This window comes from Lathyrus oleraceus, chromosome 5, assembly GCF_024323335.1.
Source record: "Lathyrus oleraceus cultivar Zhongwan6 chromosome 5, CAAS_Psat_ZW6_1.0, whole genome shotgun sequence".
Taxonomy (NCBI): domain Eukaryota; kingdom Viridiplantae; phylum Streptophyta; class Magnoliopsida; order Fabales; family Fabaceae; genus Lathyrus; species Lathyrus oleraceus.
In genome coordinates this window covers 556,748,759-556,772,832 of record NC_066583.1, presented here as the reverse complement: position 1 = coordinate 556,772,832, position 24,074 = coordinate 556,748,759, and positions in this window count along the sequence as shown.

The window sequence follows — 24,074 nt, the reverse complement described above, 5'->3', positions numbered from 1 at the left end:
CACTGACAATCTTGTAATGAGCATTATTGTCTTCTTCAAATATCCTGCAGCTATCAACCAATTCAGTAAAAATGCGTATCTTCTGATACCCAACAGCTTTCTTAATTTCAGAGCGCAGTCCATTTTCAAACTTGATGCACTTTGAAAATTCAGCACCAGCACCAGTGTAATGAGGATAAAATTTGGATAACTCCACAAATCTCGCAGCATAATCAGTGACAGACATGTTTCCTTGCTTCAGCTCAAGGAACTCAATTTCCTTCTTACCACGGACATCTTCCGGATAATACTTTCTCATGAATTCCCTACGGAATACATCCCAAGTAATGACTTCACCTGCCACGATCAACCGCTCGTGAGTCTCTAGCCACCAGTCATCAGCTTCGACTGCTAGCATGTGAGTACCATACCGAACCTTCTGAGCTGGAGTGCAATCCATAACACGGAAGATTCTCTCAATCTCTTTCAACCATCCCAAGGCTGCATCTGGATCATGCTTCCCTTTAAACACCGGCGGATTCTCTCTCTGAAAAGTCGCCAAGCTACGTGATCCAGCATCACCACCAGCATTTGGCAAGTTCTGCACAGCTTGTGCCATCGCTTGCATTGCGGCAGCCATTGCAGCGTCATTCCTTCCAGCCATTTCAACTTATCACTACAACACAACTTAAAAGTTAGACTAGTAACAATTACACAATTGTTAGACAGTAACGACACGACAACTGGCCGGACAGACCGACCTGCTCTGATACCACTAATGTAACACCCTTCTAAAATACCCCAATTATTTAATAACAACAACAAATATTTATATATATCAGAGTAATCATGCACCAAGGGTGTCACACAACATTTCACACCATAATAACTGTCATGCTCTTTATTTAATCAAAACAACATTTTTGCAAAATTCGCAGCGGATAGAATCAACCAACCATTCAAAACATATAACGTTTTACAGGTAAAAAGGTTCAACAATCAACAATAAACAATTAAAACATCCCGTCCCGATGTTACATCTATCAGAGCACGACCCACTACGTAGACTACACTAGACTCCAGGCACTAGCTTCTACTCACTCACTGCTCGTTACCTGAAAAATAGTTGTAAGGGTGAGTTCCTCAATCGATATAATAAGCATTATAAATCATCATGTAATGCTAAGTAAATTTACACGTTAATCACCCTAATCATATCCTGCATTCAGTAACGGCACATCAACTCAAATATCATACTCAATAACAACGTAAAATGCAACTCAATAACAACATAAAATGCAACTCAAATGAGACTCGACTCGTCATGCATGTGGTACCATTCGGAGTAAAACTCCCAACTTAAAATCATTGCCATTTTAGTGGGCATCAAGGCATAAGCCTTCAACTTTCAACTTAAAATTTTGCCAATCCAGGCCAACGTGGTGTGAGCAAGGCTCCGACTTAATGCATATGAATGTACATGGCATACACGACTTTAAATTCCGACAACATAATAATAACAGCAACACAACAAGGTTTTCAACATAATCAACTTATAATCAACGTTGGCTCATCCAGCCTACGACTCAGTATTTTCAACAACTTAACACAACTTATCAACATATTTATATCAACACTTCATAACATAAACTCAACAAAATTACTCATCGAAATCAACGAGAATATGCCAATCACCAATTGTGTTCACAACATTAAAATATCAAATTTTCCAACTTCCAACAGTGTTAACCGGTTAACGCCCTGGGTTAACCGGTTAACGCAGGACAAAATACATTTTCTGGCAAAACGCAACAGTGTTAACCGGTTAACGCCCTGGGTTAACCGGTTAACGCAGGCAAAACAGCGCATTTTCACAAATATAACAGTGTTAACCGGTTAACACCCTGGGTTAACCGGTTAACGCAGACAAAACAGCAGTTCCTGCGCTAACACAAGGCAGAATGCAGAGTTCTCCGCATTTTCCGCCGTTGGAGGACTTCCGGACCTCCGATTCAACTTCCGTAAAAAGCTATACGTTCGGAAATTCACAATTAACCCAAACACATATTCAATTACAGCCTAAACACAGTTTCATCCAACGTAATTTTCCAGCATTCATAATCCCAATTAGGGTCAATTCAACGGCTATTACTACCCATGACATGTTAATTTATAATACCCATCAAACGACGATAAACCCCCCTTACCTGAGATAATCCGGCAATCTCTAAGCTTCAAGCTTTTCCGTTCTTCAACCTCTGCTCTTTCTCCACTTTTCGCCTTTCAGCCGCTTCTCTGTTTCACGTGAAAACTCTTTACCAAAAATGAATGACCCTTTTTCTCTTATTCCAACTTATATATTTTCCAATAATTATTATTCCAAATAATAATAATAATAATAATAATAATAATAATAATAATCCAATAATTCAATTTATTTAATTAAATTATTAAATATATTATTAACTTAATTAAATAATCCTCTTATTTAATTCGGGGTGTTACACTGGAACCCCCAGAAGTACCACCTTCAAAGGCATGACCACCTTCAGAATCTGGAATATTTCCAGAGTCTGGATCTCCACCAGAGTCTGAATCACCATCCTAATCTGGATCAGAATCAGATTCACCTTCAGAGTCAAGCTCTCTTTCAGAGTCAGAGTCACATTCAGAATCATTTTTTGATTCTGACTCATCTTCAGAACCTTCAAATTCTAAAGTATCTTTAGAGGATAACTTTACACTAGAGTTGGATTGAGATTTACTCTAATCTCACGCTTCTGAGTCTTTTACCATGACATCTCTACTGATTTCAACCTTGTTAGTAATATGACATTAGAGCTTATAAGCACATGTTCTCTGGTATCCTACAAGCAACATAACTCCGCTTTTGTCATCCAACTTCCTTCTCTTAGCATCTGAAACATGTTTGTAACAAACATAACCAAACACCTTCAGATGGCTCACACTTTACTTATCTCCAGTCCACTTCTCTAAAGCAACAATGTTATGACAGTTTTATAAAAGTGTTTATAATCTATTATTATTTATTATAATATATTAAAACAGAAGTATGTATTCTTATACTAGCACTTCAATTTCATTTGTCCACATCATCTCATAAATCTAACATCTCCTTAAATTTATTTTCAAAAGATCAAATGCAACAATTATTCTCTATTAGAGATTACGAATTCAACTCATTGCAAAGACAAAAAAATGCAATATTTATTCTTTATTAGAGGTCACAAGTTCAACTCCTCACAAACACACAAAAAATTGTGACTCTATACTCTAAAATTAAAATTTTCTTTAAAATCATAAAAAAAAAAATTAAAATAGAATATATTAAATATTTTTAATCTCAAAATAGTTATCGCCGAAAATCTATTAACCTAACAACTTAGATAAATATATTATTTTCATAAATTTTATTGAACAATATTTATATTTATCTTGAAATAATTACTAATATATATATTTTTTAATATTATGTCTTTAAAATAATTTTAATTTCCTTCAATTTTAAAAAATTTAATGGCATAGTATTTTTTCATAATTCTGTTTATAACAAATTATAGATGAGAAGTCGGTTTTTAATTTTAATGTTTGATTTTAAAATCACATTGCAAAAACTTCAAAATTATAAAATACATATATTCTTAAATTTTATAAATCCATTGAATGATTTGTTTTATAATAATTGTAAATAGAATTTTAATTTTATTTAAACTAAAAATAAATAAGCATATTTAACAACTTAAAGTTAAATATCTAAATAAAAGATACGAATAAAAAATACATGAGAATTAAAACAAAACAATAAATCACTTTATAATCATTTAAGTTTATAAAACTAAATTACGAATGTCACTCTAAATTTATCAGAATATATTTTCTTTCCAAATAAAATGTATTTTTTTATATGAGATTAATTCATATCATTGTGTTAATTATAAATCACAATAAAATATGGTAATATAAATTTAGAAATCATATTTTGTCAAAACTAATTTTTAACGTATTTAAAATTTAATAAAATTTAATAAACTAATTTACAACCGTGCATTGCGCGAGGCTTTATCTAATTATTATTAATTATCATACATTTTCATAAATGCATAGTGTAATTTAATAATTAGAAAATAGTGAAGATAATATGAATTAAAAGTAAAATTGATAAATTTTAATTAATGTAACATTAAAAAACGTCACTTATTTTGGGACAACACTCGTATTTTGATACATAAGGAGTATTAAGTTAAATGTATGTTTAGTTGTGCTATGAAAAAAAAATTGAATTAATTAATTCTAGTTAAAAGTGAGTTAAATATAAATTAATTTATATTTGAATAAATTCTTATAAAAACGAGTTTAAAAATAAATTTTAGTGTAAAAATCATATTTAAATTCAAAAACTACAAATCATAACTTCAAGTATAATCAATTTTGAAAAGTATAATTAATTTTACTCGAGAGCAACCAAACATGTCAAAATTAATTTTACAATTCAAAATTAGTTCTAAACATTCTAAATATATGTTTGGTTTAACTTTTCGAAGATGCAAAAGTAGTTGTAGAGATGTAGAATTGATTTTGAAATAATTTTGAGGTGTTTGTTTTAAAGTAGAATTGATTTTGTTTCAAGAGTTGATTTTACCCGAAAATATAATTTGTAACTTTTGAATTTAAACGTGATTTTAATAATGAAATTATTGAGAAAAACAATTGTAAGTTGAAAATATTGAGAAATAAGTGAATGAAAGTCCCACATTAATTAAAAAGTGAGGGTTGAGCCCATTATAAGTGAGAGAATCCACATGTCTATCATGTTAATGTGTTGGATGAATATATGGTGTATTTCTCACAAAAAAATGTGTGTTGCTCATAAAAAATATCCCAATATAAATAATGATCATTCATGTTGACCCCCTAAATTGATGACCTAACAGTTATATCATGAGTCGATGATTCGAGCGAAGGACCGACTCAATTGTATTAAAAGTCCTCCCCATATGGTGATGGATAGGAGATATGTCTCGTTGAAAAAATGTCAACTGCTATACAAGTATATGTGGATGAAAGAGTTTCTGTTTGAGGGGACCATTGTGGATAAACTCATTTGGTGGGGAGTGTTGAGAAAAACCAATGTGAGTTCGAAGTGTTAAGGAACAAGTGTGAAACAGTCTTGCATTGATTAAAAAAGTGAAAAGTGAACACTTTATAAGTGAGATAACTCATACACCTATCATCTTAAGATTTTTGATGAATATATGGTGTGTATTTCTTATAAAAAAGTATGTTACTTATAAAAAGTGTTCTAATATGAAAATGCTCCTTCATGTTGACCTTCTAAGTTAATGACCTAACAAAAATTTAGTGTTTTAACATAATCGACTCTATTTTAATCATAAATAATTCTACAAAATCAATTTACTCAAATATAATCAAACACTCTATAATTTTAAAACCAAACTAGCAAGATATACATTCGTCCGCATAGGTAAATTTATTTAATAAGGTATAAAATATATTTAGACACACTTGTAAATTTGAAATGAAAGAAAAAAAAAGGAAAATTAAGAGAGAGAAAATTAAAATGAAAGTGAGAAAATATGAGAAAAAAATATGATTTTTTTAAAAATTTAAATTAATAGAAGAAAAAGACGAGTGAGAAAATTAAAAATAAAAAGTAGAAAATGAATGAGGTGACAAAATGAGATAATTTTAATTCTTTTTATTATGTTTTAATTACAAAAATATGGTATTTTTCTAGTACAATTATTTTAAAAAGAAATATATAAAAAAATCTTTAATAACTTATTTTAATATTATAGATACATAAATACAAATTTTATTTATTTATTTATATTTAAGGGTAGAAGGCGTATTTATTTGAATTTTGTGACAACTTAAGCAATAATGCTATATATTTTGAAAATATGAAAAATGACAACGGAAGCAGCAGAGCAGAGAGACGTGTTTGGACCAAAATCAAACACCTAATAAAGAATTGAAGAACAACAACAAGATTAACACGAAAAAGGACAAGAATCTTTTTCAGTTCGTCAAGCTCGCATATATATGATATCATGATACTACCTTGTACTAGTACTTATTTGTTTCATGTGAAATGTACGGTGCACCACAGCTCATCACCATTTTCCTACTGACTCAATCATGTGCGCCTATATATGTTGAACTTTTCCTCCTCCCACGCTTGTTTTTAGATTTAGATTCTATACTTTCCACTTGAATTATTCACTCATCACATGGATTAGAATAATTACATGTCTAAATTCATCTTTCTACCATCTTCCGATTCTATTTGAAATCAAATGCAATATATATATATATATATATATATTGATCAACAATGTCATAAATAATATGTGAATTGTACATGAATAATGTTTATAAATAGTATCCGTGAATAATATTTTTAAATAATAAAATAAAGGTGATTAATAAAATATAAAAAAATAATTAATGAAATAATTAAGTTTGTTAATAAACTTTTAAATATTAAAAATAATTTTTAATAATAAAATAAAATTAATTAATGAAAACAAAAAATTAATTAATAAAGTTATGAAATTGATTAATAAACGTTTAGATATTAAAAATTAATTTTTAACGATAAATAAAATTAATTAACAAAATATAAAATATTAATTAATAAAATTATGAAGATGGTTAATCATACAATATTATATCATATTATTTAATTTAAAAACTAAAAAAACTAAAAGAGTTATTTTTTATATATTTTTTAATATTATAATGTTTGGCTATTCACCGAATTTGTGAACAATAAAATATAATTTAGATGAGCATTATGGTAAGAATGTCATTTTTTTACAAAAACTTGTATTCTAAAAGTGTATATTATATTTTTTTAAATTGTATTTTAAAGAGTATTTTTACATTTTTTTAGAAATTGAATGTATAACTTCTATGATAATATTTTTTATTTTTTTTTCTAACGCGAGATTTTTAAAAATAAATAAATAAATTTAATATATATCTAATTGTATGAAGAAAATTGATTAGAATGAATTGAAAAAAAAAGTGAAAATATTAAAATATGTTTTTTAAAGCACAATTTTTAAAAAAATTTTTGTATTCGATTTTACGATCGATTAATTTAATAGGATAAATTCTACGGTCCAATAACAAAGATCCCATTAAAGTTAGAATAAAATTTCGTATGGATTAGTCCAATACAATGATTGATTATATCTAATAAAATTCAAATTTGAAATATTGAGAAGAATACACTCTTAAATCCAAATTTCCACCACTAAATTAATATTAAAAGGTTTTTTAAACACAAGTTAGCGAGACTCATCCATTCGATAGTTATATTTTCTTTATTTTTACTAATATTATTTAACTCTTTATAAATATTGTCTATATATTTAGAAATGAGTTAAAAAGGTCATAGACGTACGTACGTCTATATGTTGAAGTTACAAATTGAATCTTCGCAAATTTCACATCAAATGTGCATTGGATTGTGAAAATGAGGCTTGAAACTTACACACCTAGTAATATTTTTCGTTTGGAAATGAGTCTGAAGGTAAAAGCTGTCACACATGTGACAACTTAAGTTATCATTCATGTGTGAGGCTTAGGACGTCACACTATGTAGCATTTGCTTTGTTGGAATGTTTAAACCGTTACACCCATTTTTTTTTTACATTAAAAGAAAAACGCTCATTTGTTAAGGGAAACTTTCTTTAACAAATCATAGAAAGCTCTAGTAATAAAAAGTTTCTCAAAGATTTACGAAAAGTTAAAAAAATCTTCGAAAACCTATCATTAAAAACTAAATCTGAAATGTTACATCTTAAAAAGATATTTAATATGTGTTCTTAATGGCAATGTCATCTCATCAAAGCTTTTCAACTCTTTACACCAAGAAGTAGGGCAAAAAGACACATGACAAACCCTCATCCTATAAAATAGAGATAAGGGCTCGAGATTCAACTATCTTGGGTCACCCGTAAGTCCTACCGATAGAGCAAATATAGCATACACGAAGAGCATGTAAATCTTTATTATCTCTAAAAAAGACAATTTCGTCCTTAGAAGCACTGCTAGCCAACCAGATCGATCAAATGGTTGGTCAAGATCCATGCTTTATGTTTTTTGTTTCAAATCACTCACACTATTTAACGGGGAATGTGTGTCATTCTCAAGTATTCTCATCCTTTCTCATTTTCATACATGACCGCCCATTTGTCGGTACAACATGTGCAGTAGAACAGGTCCCAAATTTTAGGGGCCCCACCTTTTTTTAAAATTATTTAAACAATATAGTTTACACTTATTTTTATAAATATAGGTGTAAAATCTATATGTTTTCAAAATCTATTTTACATCTCTGTTTTAAAAATAGGTGTAAAATTATAATTTACTTTTTAAAAACTATTTTATATTGTTTTTTTTCTAATTTCGATAAAAGTTTATATTCTTTTAGATTTATTTTAAAATTAAAACAGTCCCCCTGAATTGATTGGACCGGTCATATTCTCATACTGACTTAGATGTTGAAGTGATAACCTTACATGACAGACATCTCTCCACCGTATCAGGAGCTCAAGTCCAATATAACAAACACCCCTCCACCATTTTTTAGAACAACTCTGATCCATTATATATATATATATATATATATATATATATATATATATATATATATATATATATATATATATATATATATATATATATATATATATTTTCTGCTGCAAGAAGTAGAAATGGGGAGGATTGTGAAAACTACGGCGGAGCGAAGCTCCCAAGCGATTCAGTGATGCAACATCATGGATTGGAGACTGCAATCGTGGTGTCTCTTGAATCAGAGATGTTGATATTGAACTAACATTGTTAATAGGTGTCGATCTTGAATCGGCGTTGTTAATCTCCAGTACGGCGGATCAAAGGGGGGTTACCTGCATAGTTAGCACCTCAACGTCCAAGTAAGTTAGGGTTCAAGATAACTGTAGTCAAAATGGAGATTAGAGATTGTGTACCTAAAAAACCTTTATGAAGGTATTTATACGAGTTGGCATAATAAGTGGTTCTTGTCTTATTAGACCTTTGACCGACACATACCAGTTGCCCCCAAGACTCGTCGGACATTCTGGATATAGGTGGAGTCTATTAGTAGTCGTGGCCGGCTTTCATGAATGGTTGTTTGTGCGTTGGCGGACATGCATTGATTTGGGGAATATGATCAATAAATAAAGTCCCATCATTGAAACATTTAGCCTTTTTTTCTCCTGACATGTGACCTAAAAAGGTAGAAAGTGGCGTGACGCTGCTTGTTCTACACTTGAGCCTGATTATATTCTCGGGATGAAATCTAACCGTTGATTCGCATTTGCTTCTTACTTTCAATCTGATCTGCTTGATTGTCTTTGCCTATATAAGGATGAAGAAAACTTGGGGGAATTTTTGCAACCTTCTAAGTTGAATTCCCCCTGTTTTCGTTGAGTCGTTCCCTCTTCTCTAAGAGTGTTTCCATAAGAGTAGCCATCGTCACACATTCAAAGCTCCAAAGCTTCAAAGCTTTAACTGTTGGCTATCTATTTTGCTTCACTGCCTTCGACCTTACAATTTAAGGTACCTTCTCTTCACTTTAGCTTTTTCATTCAAGCATTTGTTATTTCTTCGTAAAGATGAGCAATAACCACATTATCATAGAGAGTGATTTGAAAAGTAGCACTTCTTCTTATTCTAAAAGGGGAACAAAATGTGTACCACATTCCCTTTCATATGTTAATGGGGATTTTAAATCAGAGATTGTCTTTTTGGTTAATGATTTGGAAATAGATGAAGTTTCTGGAGATTCTCTTTCAGATATAGCTCTTTCTGGTAATCCTTTAAAGGCTCTATTTTCAGAGAAATCCAATGGGGTGAGAGCTGTGTTGAGAAATCGTTGCCTCCCCTTGTCTTAACTATGGTGGAAATAGAAGTAGCCTATCAAAGGAGGGAACGCGCCAAAAACTTTGTTTAGCTATATAGGCGAATGAATGGTCGTGAGTACATTGTTGCTAGAAGTAGTTGAACTCAACTAATATGGATGAAGCAGATGCTTAGAGGGTACAATGTCACACAAGATGTCATGACATTATACTGTGTCAATATGAATGCTATTAACATCTCAAAGAAACCAGTCCAACATAGTCGTACCAAGGACATTGATATTAAACGTTATTTCATCATAGAAATTTTGGAAGACAAAGTTAGTTCTCTTTATCATGTTACAACTAAAAATAACTTGCAATCGTCTTTACGAAAGCCCTAGATGCCACTCTATTTGAAAAATTAAAAACTGCATTAGGATTATGTGTGGAATCTTTGTAGTAATTAATGATGAGGTGGATGGAAATTAAATGGGTCGTATTCTTGTCTAACCAGTCCACACTTTCCAAGAATCGTGTAGCGTATCTTGTCAATGCCAATGAGGAGACTATAACTCATAATATTAAAATTTTAAGTTACTAGTTCATGTTTCTTGTTCGCGCCTTACCCATTCAACTCAATATTCATCATCCTTAAAATCTCAATCAATCAATCTCTCTCTCTCTCTCTCTCTCTCTATATATATATATATATATATATATATATATATATATATATATTCTGAAAAAAAAGGTGGGAACAGGACAAGGAACCAACATGTCTGGTAAGGAGAAAAAATAATTAAGAATATTAAGAAGGTATCCAAAGGAGATGGCGCAGTTGTTAATGCTAATGAGGTTAGAATGAAAGGCGTTGTGATTGGTGGAACATTTGATGGTATGGCCAGACGTCCTTCCCCTATCGAATGTCCTAAGGAGTTTAAAAAGAAGAAACTTAAGAAGTTGAATGATTATGTTCCTATCAAGATATTTGATCTTATTGAAAAAGGTTAAAAAATTATCTCTACAATGAATGAAACCAAATATTGCACTCACCATTAAAAAAAATCAAGAATCATTCATTTGATGTTCCCTTGGATGTTGTTCCTCTTAGAGTGGTTCACCCCAACATTGATGAAGGTAAGGCCTCTAAATATACCTAAGCATCAAATTTTTCCATCACTAAGGATGTTCTAGTAGTTACAAAACTTAGTGTTGAACCAAACAAAAATGTGCTTAAAGAGTCGGATAACATAATACTGACTTTAGAAACCCAAAAATGCATGTGACGATCCACCAAGTGAGAATGTCATAGATAAAATCATTAGTAAGGATACCGGTCCAAATAAACCCATGTATGAAACAGCTATTGAAAGGACATGTCTGAGGCTGAATTAAATGAAGAATAGTCAAGTGAATATGGGGTTGAAGCTAGAAAAGATGATGAAGATTTTTGTAAGGTTGTTAACAATAATGATGATGACATCCTTCAAACTGAGGTAAATGTGTATGAAAAAGATGTTGATAAGAATGAGTTAGAAGAAGGTATTGTGCATGCTGAAGAGAAGATGAGGAAGAACACAACCAAGTTAATATTGGTGTTGAAGGAAATAAGGAGTATACTGGTGAATATGTGAATAAATATGCTAGTTACGTTGTAGGTTTCTTGAACAAGGTGATGTGATAAATAGTGAGGTTGTCCCTACTAATGTTAATAACAATACTGAAAACATTTTGGAGACTGACGTTCCTACTATTGCAAGAGATCATAGTGATATGGAGAAGGATGTCAATGACATTCCTGAAGATCCAATTGAGTTAGGAGAATATGTTAGTGATGATGATCAAAATGATGCAAGTTCTAATGTAAATTAAAATATAATTGACAATGTTGAAGAAGTTATTCATGTTGTTATAGAATATGAGACCTCTAAAAGTACTCCTAAAAGGTCTAAGAGGTCAGTTGTGAAGAAAATGCTTGTTCTAAAGCCCAAAATGTCTACCACCACCAAGAAGTATGATGTCTCAAGTAACAAAGGAAAAGTAGTACAAAGAAAATCCAGAAGTTTTAAAGAAAAATAAATCCACTGGAAATGAGAGTAATATTGTAGTAAAAAATAAATGCCAATGCAAAGAAGAAGAATGTTGCATTGAAAAGAAAGAAAAATATTAAAAAGGAAGTTGTAGAAGAAGATGTTACAAATATTACTGATGACATAATGATACATGTTGCTAAAATAAGCAAAAGAGTAGTAGGACGAAAGAAGCTGCCATAAAATGTTTCTGGAGTGCCTTTAGATAATGTCTCATTTCATTTTTAGAAGAATATTCTAAACTGGAAGTATGTCTTTCGAAAATGCATAGATCTTGAGAGAAAGTTATTTGAAGAAGCTAAAACATGGTATGAAATCATGAAGATGTTGAACGATGCATAGGTCTTGAAGACCGTGGTCAATGTTAGTCCTTTCTATCCAAGGTTGGGCAAATATTTCATTGTAAGCCTTCCCAAAGGTTTCAATGATGTCATAATTAATGAGTATACAAAAGTCCATGTTCGTAGACAATTCTTTATTTTTTCTCATACCATTATCAATGTATACTTGGGAAGCAGAAAAGTAATCATTGATGATCGAGTTTCTTCACTCAAAATCCTTTCCCAAGAGATATATGAAAACATGCATGATGATTGGCCATCCAAAGGTTATTAATTACCTCCAAATTAAGCAATAAATATGTAATTATGTACAATATTGTTGTTTCTAATTGGGAGCCATCTTATCATGGTTCAATTATTGCCCCTAGCCTTTCTAGTTTTCTATAACAAATTAGAACCAAGGCTCATTTATCTTTGGAGACTATGTGTTTGAGAAAATGGTAAGTTATGTTGAGTCCTATGTTATTACTCTTCTAATTGGTTTTCCTTCCTTGATCTCTTGTATTTTTATTAATTAAAAACATGATATCATGTATGCTAAAGACGAAATTGGTGTTCCTCCTAGTCTGTTGAATTTTAGTTACAAGTGATTTACCGAAAAACATGTCTCAAACGTTATTCTCCCTAACACTCCCAATTTTGATGAGTCTGATCTAAATGTTGGTGAAAATGTTCTTGATGTCCCACCCATGTCTGGATCTATTAGAAGCCATCTTCTTAAATTTATTATGCAGGAGTCTAAGGCAAGATAGGAAATAATTGCTACTTCCACTACTATAAAAGGAGTGGTTGAATAGCTTATAGAAATATTGAATATAAAGGTTGTCACTGCATCTACTTCTAAGGATGAAATGCAAGATGATGAGAAAGATGTTATGACATTAGGACTGGATGAGGACCTAGCAAGTAGTGATGATGAAGAGGATGTACAGTATGATACAGACTTCAATGGTGACACTCCTAACTCCTCCAATGATTTATTGTTTGTTTCTAAAGAATGATAGATTGTTCTTATGATAATATGTTTTGTTTTGTTTTGTTTCTCATGAGTGATTTGGATATATGATCTCTGGTGGTGCCTTATAGCCCCTATATGGGTTAGATTTAATGTTTTATAGTGATACCCATTGCCTTTGTTGCCCCATGTTGAACTTCTTACTTGAAGCACAAGGGTCGGTGGAATAAATATTGCACATTCAAGATTTGTTTCCTTTTATGTTCAATCAAATGTCTGAATTTTAAAGTGCATATTTGGCTGGAAAAGTATTTATTCCGAATCCATTTTTAGCAAGTTTTAAATTCCTATTCTTATCAAATTCAAACTTAATCAAAATTTGTTTCAATCAAAATTTAGAATCAATATTATGAAGATTGATATGTTATTCACTTTTTGGAATCCAACCATACTCACACCTAAATTCTATTGGGTTTTTGAGCGATGCAATTATTTCTATTTAAGGGGGCTTTCTCCACATGTGAAGACTCAGACCTTTCATTGTGAAACTAGGAGTTTTAGTTGTTATTTAGTCTCTGTGTTTTGGGTTGTAATAATATATTCTCGAGTTATCTTTCTAAGTTAATAAAATAGAGTATTTGTATTATAATTGTGATTAATCACTTCATATACTTTTGTAACTATACAAACACTTGGAATAATGTTTGAGTGAAAATGAAAGAGATCTCAAATTAAAGGGGGAAATTGGAAGAGTACATACACTTCTTTTCACTCTCACTTCTCCCTCTTGAAACACTCAAGTCTTCACCACTATCTTCAACCTTTAAATTTTTCATTTTTGATAATTCCTCGGACCTTATAGCTTATTGGAACTCCTCAAAGGTGATAATTTCTTCATTACCATAAAGTAGGGCATCCTTGAAATGCTCGAAAGGTCTAGGTAATGAGATCAACAAGAGTAGACCATTGTCTTCATCATCAAGTTTCATCTCAATATTTGGTAAGACATCAATGATCTTGTTGAATTTTGGCAAATTCTTCACAATGAATTTGTTCACTACCATTCGAAATGAGTAGATTATTTGTTTAAGACACAATCTGCAAGTCAATCACTTAATCCAATACAATCATTCAAGCTTAAACCACACGTCTGTTGCAGTTTTCTCCTTGGTGACTTCCCTTAAAACTTTATCTCTGAGGCACAAAATAATGACACTCATGAGCTTATCCACAATCTTGGTCTTCTCTACTTTTGTTAGGTGTGCATGCATCAATGTCTCGCCCTTCAATGTTTTTACACATCTTTATTGAATTAAAATTTCTTGCGTCTTCTTTTTCCATAACCCAAAATCGTTGTTTTCAACAAACTTCTCGATGTCTCATTTAGAACTCATGGTGCTCATTTGTAAACTTAAACCCTTTACCCCACGGTGGGCACCACTTGTTATGAAAATTGATAATAATGAGTCATACAAAGAATGTTAATGTGTGGGACATAGAACAGGGGCAACCAAAATAAATAACCTTAAACAAAATTATTGTGTCAAACAAAATTAGCAAATTTGCACGAGTAACAAAAAACGAGAACAAAAAAAATATATTTACCTGGTTTGATCAAATTTATCTACTATCGAGGAGAAAGAAAATCCTTGATTCATTATATTTCAAGACTTGTTACAAGAAGATTTACAAGATAATAGTCATCCCAGTACATCAGAATTTCTCATATTTTGTGCTCAACTATTTTTCAATTTCTTCTCCTCTTAATATATGGGACACAAACTCAAGGTATTAAAAAGTGTTTTCCAATTCCCTTTAGATATCCTAAAATATCTTTAAATTCTTAACACAATGAATCCTAAGAATTTCTAAAATTGTGTCCCTAAATTTCTCTCACTAGGACTTCACAACCTCATTCGTCAAAAGTGACATAAAACCGCATATAAAAGGCCTGAAGCCCTAGGAAATAAAATTTGAGGACTCAACTTAACTCACGGTCCGACCCTGCCAATTGACCACCGTGTAGCAGGGTATTCGTTACCATTAGAGATATTGACTAAATCTAAGGTAAACCATACAAGTCGAGTCGCCACCGCACTTCTATTTATCCAAAGGAATGGTTAGAAAGCGAACAAAAACCTAAGAGTTTTATCGAATCAAAAACTAGTAAAAATGTCAGAGATCGGGGTAAGGGGGTTGGTTATGCAATGGGAAGGTTTTAAGCACCCAAAACATCCTAGGTACTCCTAGGGAGCCCTTTTCACACTTGTTGTAAGGTTGGTATTTTTTGAAAATTTATTTGTGCAAACATGATTGAAGAGATGAGAAGAGAATATACAAGTTATTTACATTTTGTGTTTGGATGGATAAACCCATTGCCTACGTACCATCTTAAAAAAGATTAGGATCAAAACCTCGTAGTTTGGGATAAAAATCTCAAAAAATGAGTTGGTGAATTGATTGGTCCAAAAGCCTTAAGGTCTTTTGTTATCCAAGGGAGAAAACTCGACCTAAAACCACAAATCCACCATGTGAGGATAGCTTCAACGTGCTAGTGAGGGGTTAACCCTATAATAAGCATGGAAGACTCATTGTCCATCACTAAGGATATAGGTGAGTATTACATCTACCTCAAGGATAACTCAAACCTAATAGCTAAAGGTTATGAAAAAAAATCGATAGAAAGAAATGGCCATTGAAACCACAAAAATATTTGAATGAGTTATATTTACCAATGAAAAGTATTTGCAAAATATGGTCAAAGTTGACTTAGGATTCAATTCAAAATAAGTGTTATGAAAAGAAAGTTTGAAAATCAAAAGCATAAGGCTTAGGTTTCTAATGTTTGAAAAGAAGTGCTAAATGTTTGCACAAAAGTTTTGGCTTGGGTTAGAGTGGAGGGAAGAAGAAGAATGGCTAAATTCCTAATCATACAAGAGATGAGGGATAAGAAACAAGACCACAAATGGAGTTCTTCTCTTGAGATCATATTGATGATCCAAGTAGCTCCCATCCTTTGTAATATGCAAGCAAAATAATTGTAAGCTCAAGCAATCAACATAACCAGACAAGCTCTTAGAAGATTCCCCAAGGTTTCTTGTATCTTTCACTTTGGATGAACATGGCAATAGTTCTTCAATTTGAGCTCATATAGGATCCCCTAGCACAAAAGCACACACATTAAAAAGTTCTATGAAGTAAATCAAGAATGGACAAGAATAAGTTTATAGGTTTGGTCCTTCTAATCCATCTTCAACATTAGGTCCTTTTACTCCAATTTTGCATAGGGAATATCCTAGAAACGAAGTCCATTTGCCCATTTCTTTGCATTTGGTCCACAACAATCAAAACAAAACACAAGCACAATAATATATACACAATTATATGCTCAAGTGAGCAAAAGGCAAATTGCATTAACATAAGCATGTGCTCAAGTGAGCAAAGGGGGAAAAGCAAATGGATAATATGTACAAGAATAGTAAGTTGCATAAATGTAAAGTGCAAGAAGTAAATGTTAATGGTCAATGGTTAATGTTAGTAGTTAGTGTGCCATAAGGCAAATTTAGCGCTATGTTAAGCAATCGTAATTGGACTTATGTAGAAGTCACAACTATCTGAGGCCGGTCAATAATAATGTAGGCAACAACACAAGCTAGAGGTCTTGATTAGTGAATCAAACTCCAACAACTTGCCATGCCAAAAAGAAGATGAGAAATGATCTTGTATTGATTTAGGTTCTTTGCATGATTTAGGAAGCAATCTATCCTTAATGCAAAGCCATTCACTTGATCCATGGTCAAGATGAATTAGATTTGAATCAAGGAAGATTAAACCTTCATGTATCAATGCTAACCATCAACCTTTAACTCATTGATCAAAAAAGAAGAAAAAAAGAGGAAGAAGAAGAAGACGAAGAATTAAAGTGCATTAATGGAAATGGTATGTACTAATCAACAAGTGTTGACCAAAGATAAAGAAGATCAAGGTCAAACAATAGAAAACAGAAGCAAAATGAGAATTAGAAGTCAAGAAACAAATAAAATATTTTTGGCATTTTCAATATTTAAAATAAAACTTGAATTAAAATAATAAAGAAAGGTCAAACTTCAAATTCACTTCAAATCAACTTTGAAAAGTCCAAATGAATTATCCCAAGTTCAACAAGGTCAAACAAAGTTTGACAAAAAAATTCAGCATTTTTAAAAGTCAGAAACTATTTTAAATCAATTAAAAATGCATAAAAATAACCTAATTGAACTAAAATCTCAAATCAATTAATAACTTGATGAGAATATTTTTCATAGATCTATCATCATTCAAAGAGGTTGGAAAAATATTTTTGTATTTTTTGGATATCAAAAACTATTTTAAATGAATTAAAAATAACCAGAAAAGAGAAAATTAATAAAAAATATCAAATGATAAAATAAAAATATTAAAAATCAATTTTAGAAAGTAGAAATTAAAATGAGAAGAATGAAATTGGTCCCATAATTTTTGGACCAATAATGAGAGATATGAATTTTAGAAATAAAATGGAATTAAAAAAAATAAAAGAAAAAAAAATAGAAATTAGAAAAAGGGAAAAAGCGTGAGCCATTGGATCTGAGCTCATTAATTGAGCTGGCAGATCAAAGAGTCCACAAGCGTGCGCCTAACATGTTCCTTAGTCAAATGGCACGATCTAGGCATCATTCGAAAGCTGGGGTGATGTACATCACCCCTATACCACTCAATTCCATTCTAGATCTCTATATTGAGAGAAATCAGAAGTGGAAATTTTGTGATGTTCAAGTGAACTTAATGATTTTCAAAAATTGAAAGCATAACAATGTTGCCTCTATGTAGAGGACTTCAGATCACACAAGAACAAAGCAAATAGAGCAATATACAAGCTGGTTCAAAGCAAATAACAGTTGAAGTAAACCTTTGAATTGCAAGGATTTGAGTCAAGATCTTTGGATTCTTTTGCAAACAGTAAGCACTATGGATCAAGTAGAGAAGGTTTAGGAACTTTGAGATCTGAAGATTGGTCAATGAAATCAAAATCCAGATCTGAAAAATTGGAAGAGAAATGAAATAGTTCCTTTAGTGATGGCTAGGATTTCAATTCAGCAGCAATTGGGGCGCCTTCAGCTTGCTAAAATGAGAGGCCAAGGCATTGTATTTATAGCTGAAGCAATGTTGAATGCATGAATCAAAACTTGCATGAATGGAAAGGGCCTCCATGCATGGGCCTGTACAGGCGCATGGAGGGCCCAATTCCAACTGGAAATGAAAGCTTATGCATGATGTAAGTAGAATGGACGTGCAGATTGGATTGTATGAGCTCATGCATGGCAATTGAAATGATTTTCACAAAATGCACTATTACATTCAAGTCTTCGAAAATGCCATGTCCAAAATTGAAATGCAACCTTATGAGTAATGGTTAGAAAGCTTGTTGCATAAGGAACAAATGTCATGTTGATCAAAACTCCATTTGGGCTTTGGAAATTAGTGAAAATTGAACTTGAAGTGTAGGGTGCAAAACATGCATATGTGAAATTTTAAAAATTGGCCAAAGTTCAAGCCCTTCTGTCTCAATGATGAAAGCTCCAAATGACAAAATATTCAACATTAAAGTTGTATATATTTTCAAGGTAATCAATTTGGACTTAAATTTTGCATAATTTGGATTTTTGATGAAGAAGTTATGGGCACTTGAAGTTGGACTTTTTCACATTTCAATGCATTTGGTCCAAAGTGACCTATAATGTTTTGCATTATCACATGTATTTCTTTTGAGATTTTACAATTTTTCTCAACATAACATTTGAATTAGACATATTAAGCTTTCCAATTCATTAGATATAACCTCCAAATAATGAAAAATGAATGAGTTATGTCCTTGGGAAGTTGACCCAAAATTAGGGTTTCAGTCAACATGACCTATAATGTCTTGGAATGGATGATGACCTTACAAGCTTCAAATTAATTTTTGATGAACATGAAAGTTGTTCATATGGTTCTTAAGCACATGTTTTCTCTTGGGGTCATCTCCATTTGACAAACACATAAAAAGTTAGGTCTCAGTGTACTTCAAAATAGTCAGATGAATTGATTGATCAACTTCTCAAGTCCAAAACTCATATCTTGATGAATTGATGATTGAGGACACTAAAATAAGTTCAAATATGCATGAAATGATGAATTAAAGAACTTCCCTTGATTTTATTTGACCATGGATTGAGGTTGCTTCATGAGCAAGGCACAATTGATGAACATATGAATTAGGGTTTCCTTGGGAAACAAGCCTCAAACTCTTTGATTTTCTTTGATCAAAATGATGAATTGAGATACTTGGGGTGAATATTTGGTGGATTAAAGCTTTAGGAACCATTCCTATGTTTGCTTTCATCTTCTCTTGGCCAAATCAATGCACATAGGGTTTCCTAGAAGCTTTTGTCCTTGTGACTGCTCAAGCTACAAACAAGAGATGTTAGTGACATATTTTTGTGCTTTTGGTTAGTAGGTCAAATGAGAAAAGCAATAATATACAAATCAAACATGCTTCGTGATCTCAAACCAACTCACAAGAGGTCCCACCCAAAGGTAAGAAGCCAAGATGCTTATGATCCTTGAGGCAATGTAAATGCAATGTTATGATGCCATGAGGGATCTTAGGGTCAAAATTAGGGTCTTACAGATGCCCCTATTTAAGGTCATTCTAGCCGAAGAAGTGAAGGTTAAAATCTTCGTCTCGACGAGGTAGAATGGGCTTAAATAATAACAGAGAGACGAATTTTGGTCCCTAAGAGACCTCATGATGCAAATGTATGTATGCAAAAGGTAATACTCTGTGGAGATAGGTGTCCACAAAGAAGAAAAGAAATCAGAATAGAGTAAAAAATCCATATGAGTAACACACTCAATGGGGTAGAGACTCTGGAGACTCTAATGGGGATAAGAAAGGGAATAAACCGCGTGAGCAGGTCACGACTTAAGACTTGGTGAGAGACACGAGAAGACTATCCACAAAGGATACTTCGGATAAAAATCCGGAGTCAGATGGAAAAATCCACTAAGGGACTTCACTGGGGAAGGTCCGATCAGGACTCACCTGAAGAAACAACATGATGAGGTATTACCGGTTACTGGGTAATAAGCTCAAGGAGACGTGTGATCGAAACACCGGTATAAGGGTGAGAGAACAACACGCTCAGGGAGAATGAATATCTAAGACCGGTATGAGGGTGAGAGATATCAAACATCCAAAATCATCTAAGGAGGACCTAAAAAGGTATATTTCGACTCAGGGAAATCTGACTCCACAGGGGACGAAAGTCATAATAGGGACCAGAGAAGGAAGGAACACCAGGGATACCGGTTACTGGGCATATAATAGGTGATCGACCAAGCGTGAATTGGGGAATATTTCCAAAACACTCATCATCCAAAAGAGGGCTGAAAAAGCAAACTCGATTACAGGATGGGCATTCGACTCCGTAAAAGAAAAAAGGAATACGAATCTTACTCGACTGGGGAAGAGCAAAAGACTTCGACCAAAGAGAGCATGAGATATATTATCTATTACCGTCAGAACGTAGATAACATACTCACATGGAAGATTATCCGCAACCGATTACTGGGTTAATAAAGGATAAATCGACCGAAAGAAAAGGGCATCGGGATACCAAATACTAGGTATAAAATGATGACCAATCAAAGAGAGAAACGATCATTGCCGACAAAAGGCAAATGAAAGATGACCCGTTGGGGATACATTGACCAGGCAATGATCCGGGAGATATATCACCGGTTACTGGGAGATATACTCACAAGTGAAGGAATATCGATACCGAATATTAGATAAAGATAACTGTCAAAGAGGGGATTACATCTACCAATACTGGGCAAAAAACCACGGAAGAGTAACTGTCATTGGTGAGGATGAACCAAAAATAAGGTTAACTTTGCAAGGGGATAAAATGGGGATTACAACTACTGGCATGAGGGTAGAAAACCACAGAAATAGGACTTATAACTACCGGTATAAGGGTAGAAAGCCACAGACTCCGCCGGGGAAAAGATGGACAATTACTGGTTACTGAGCAATCGTTCATCTAAACTACGGGGAAGCGCAGGGAAAATCCCAAGAAGCCGATCTAGGAACAAACTAGATAGGCACGATGAAACAAAACTCGTCCCTATGAGGGTATAACTCAGGGGAAACTCCGTCCCAATATATGTGTTGAGAGGGAACAGAAATAACCATCATCCATGAGGACATAACTCAGTGGGGAATATGGAAGAAAGGACAAACACTTTCTGCTTATGGAGCTGACTCTACATGGGGAGATCAGACACAAACATCTGCTTGGTGAAATATGTATCACTGAATAGCAGGAGACAACAAGCAAAGGTATTTATGGAAAATAATGCAACATGAATATTTGAATGTCAAAATTTAAATGCATATATGCGTGGTTTATGTATGATGCATGCTAACAAAACAGACATATCTAACATAAACGGATCCAATGATCGATGAACAAACATCCGGTACTACATCTCGAGAGAGAAAACCAGGCCAACTGGAGAACATCCTATCTGACGGGAACCAGAGATACCAGGAAACAAAGATCTCTGCAGGGGAATGAGCATCAGTCATTCCAACCGGGGACAAGATCAACACACAGGGATAAAATCCGCTGCGGAAGCAACTCTACTGGGGAAATTATCAGAGGAGATAATGGAACTCTGTGGGGAACAGCCACCAATCAGAAGTCTCCAGGGTCACCACCATATATCGTATTACTGACGAAATCACATCTGCTGAGGAGGAAGGATCTTTACTCCGCTGAAGGGAAGAAAAAACCTCTTCATCAACCACCCTGCTCTGGAGGAAAAACACAAACAGGCTCCGAAAAAGGAGGATACAATCATGTTGGTAATATGACCAAATGTCTCACCCTGTTGGGAATCATACCATCTTTGGGAGAGCACTAAAGACGTCCCAAATATCCTTTCGTCATTGTGAATGTTCACTTTGTTTAAAAACAATTTTATGAAAAATTTATTTATTTTAAACAATGATATTTCTCAATTAAATCATGCAAAACATTTGTTGAATAAAAACAAATAAGAGTGCAAAGAATTGGATAAAGGCTCAAATTTATTTAATGGGATGGTAGTCTGCAAATGGCAAGACTCCATAGATATTTACAAATTTGAAATTGGTGATATATATTGGAAAAGGGCTACATTGAACATAATGACCATTTCTCCACCAACTCTGAATCCGATGTATTTGAAGCTTTAGTTGACGATGACTGAGCGAGAATCTCTGACAGATGATAGTTTGTAGAACAAAGTCTTGTCAGGATGCAGTTACTTGCCAAATCCCTAATTTTTTGCCTAGATTGCCCCAGGGTGAGGTGCTCAATCTAGCGGGATACATATTCATTTTTTATGTCTCTAACTTTTGCCTGGATCGCCCTTTCGGGTTTTCAATCCACCGAGACGCTCATTTTTTCCTAAGCCGCCCTTTCGGGTTTTCAACTTAGCGAGCTATTCTGTTTTTTTATTTTTAGGCGAAGTATTTCTTGACTGCATCTGAATTCACAGGACGAGTGAAATCCTCCCCATCCATAGTTGTAAGTATCAAAGCACCGCCTGAAAAGGCTCTCTTAACAACATATGGACCTTCATAGTTTGGAGTCCACTTTCCCCTGGAATCGGGCGCGAAAGACAAGACTTTCTTGAGCACAAGGTCACCCTCTCGAAACACACAAGGCTTGACCTTCTTATCAAAGGCTTTCTTCATCCTCTGTTGATATAACTGATCATGGCACATGGCAGTCAATCTCTTCTCTTCTATCAAATTCAGTTGGTCATAACGACTCTGAACCCATTCAGCATCAGTCAACTTGGCTTTCATCAAAACTCTCATTGATGGGATCTCCACCTCTACTGGGAGCATAGCCTCCATGCCGTAAACAAGAAAGAAAGGGGTTGCCCCTGTTGAAGTGCGGACAGATGTACGATAACCATGCAAAGCAAATGGCAGCATCTCATGCCAATCTTTGTACGTAACAACCATCTTCTAGATAATCTTCTTGATATTCTTGTTAGCAACTTCAACAACCCCATTCATCTTGGGTCTATAAGGAGAAGAATTATGATGTGCAATCTTGAACTCGCTACACAGCTCTTTCATCATCTTGTTGTTCAAGTTAGATCCATTATTAATAATGATCTTATCCGGCACACCATAACGACATATGAGTTGATTCTTGATAAACTCCACAACCACCTGCCGGGTCACATTTGCATATGACGCCGCTTCAACCCACTTGGTGAAGTAATCAATTGCTACGAGAATAAATCTGTGACCGTTAGACGCTTTTGGCTCTATCATGCCAATCATGTCAATTCCCCACATGGAGAAGGGCCATGGTGATGAAATCACATTCAGAAGTGTCGGAGGAATATGAATCTTATCCGCATAGATCTGACACTTATGGCATTTCTTCACATATTTGCAGCAGTCAGACTCAATTGTCAGCCAATAGTAGCCTGCTCTCAATATCTTTCTAGCCATGGCATATCCATTGGAATGAGTACCAAATGAACCCACATGGACCTCAGTCATTAACAGGTCTGCTTCGTGTCTATCCACGCATCTGAGCAGAACCATGTCAAAATTCCTTTTGTAAAGCACATCGCCATTGAGGTAGAAACTGCCTGATAATCTCCTCAAAGTCTTTCTATCTTTCACAGATGCCCCAGGCGGGTAAATCTGGCTCTG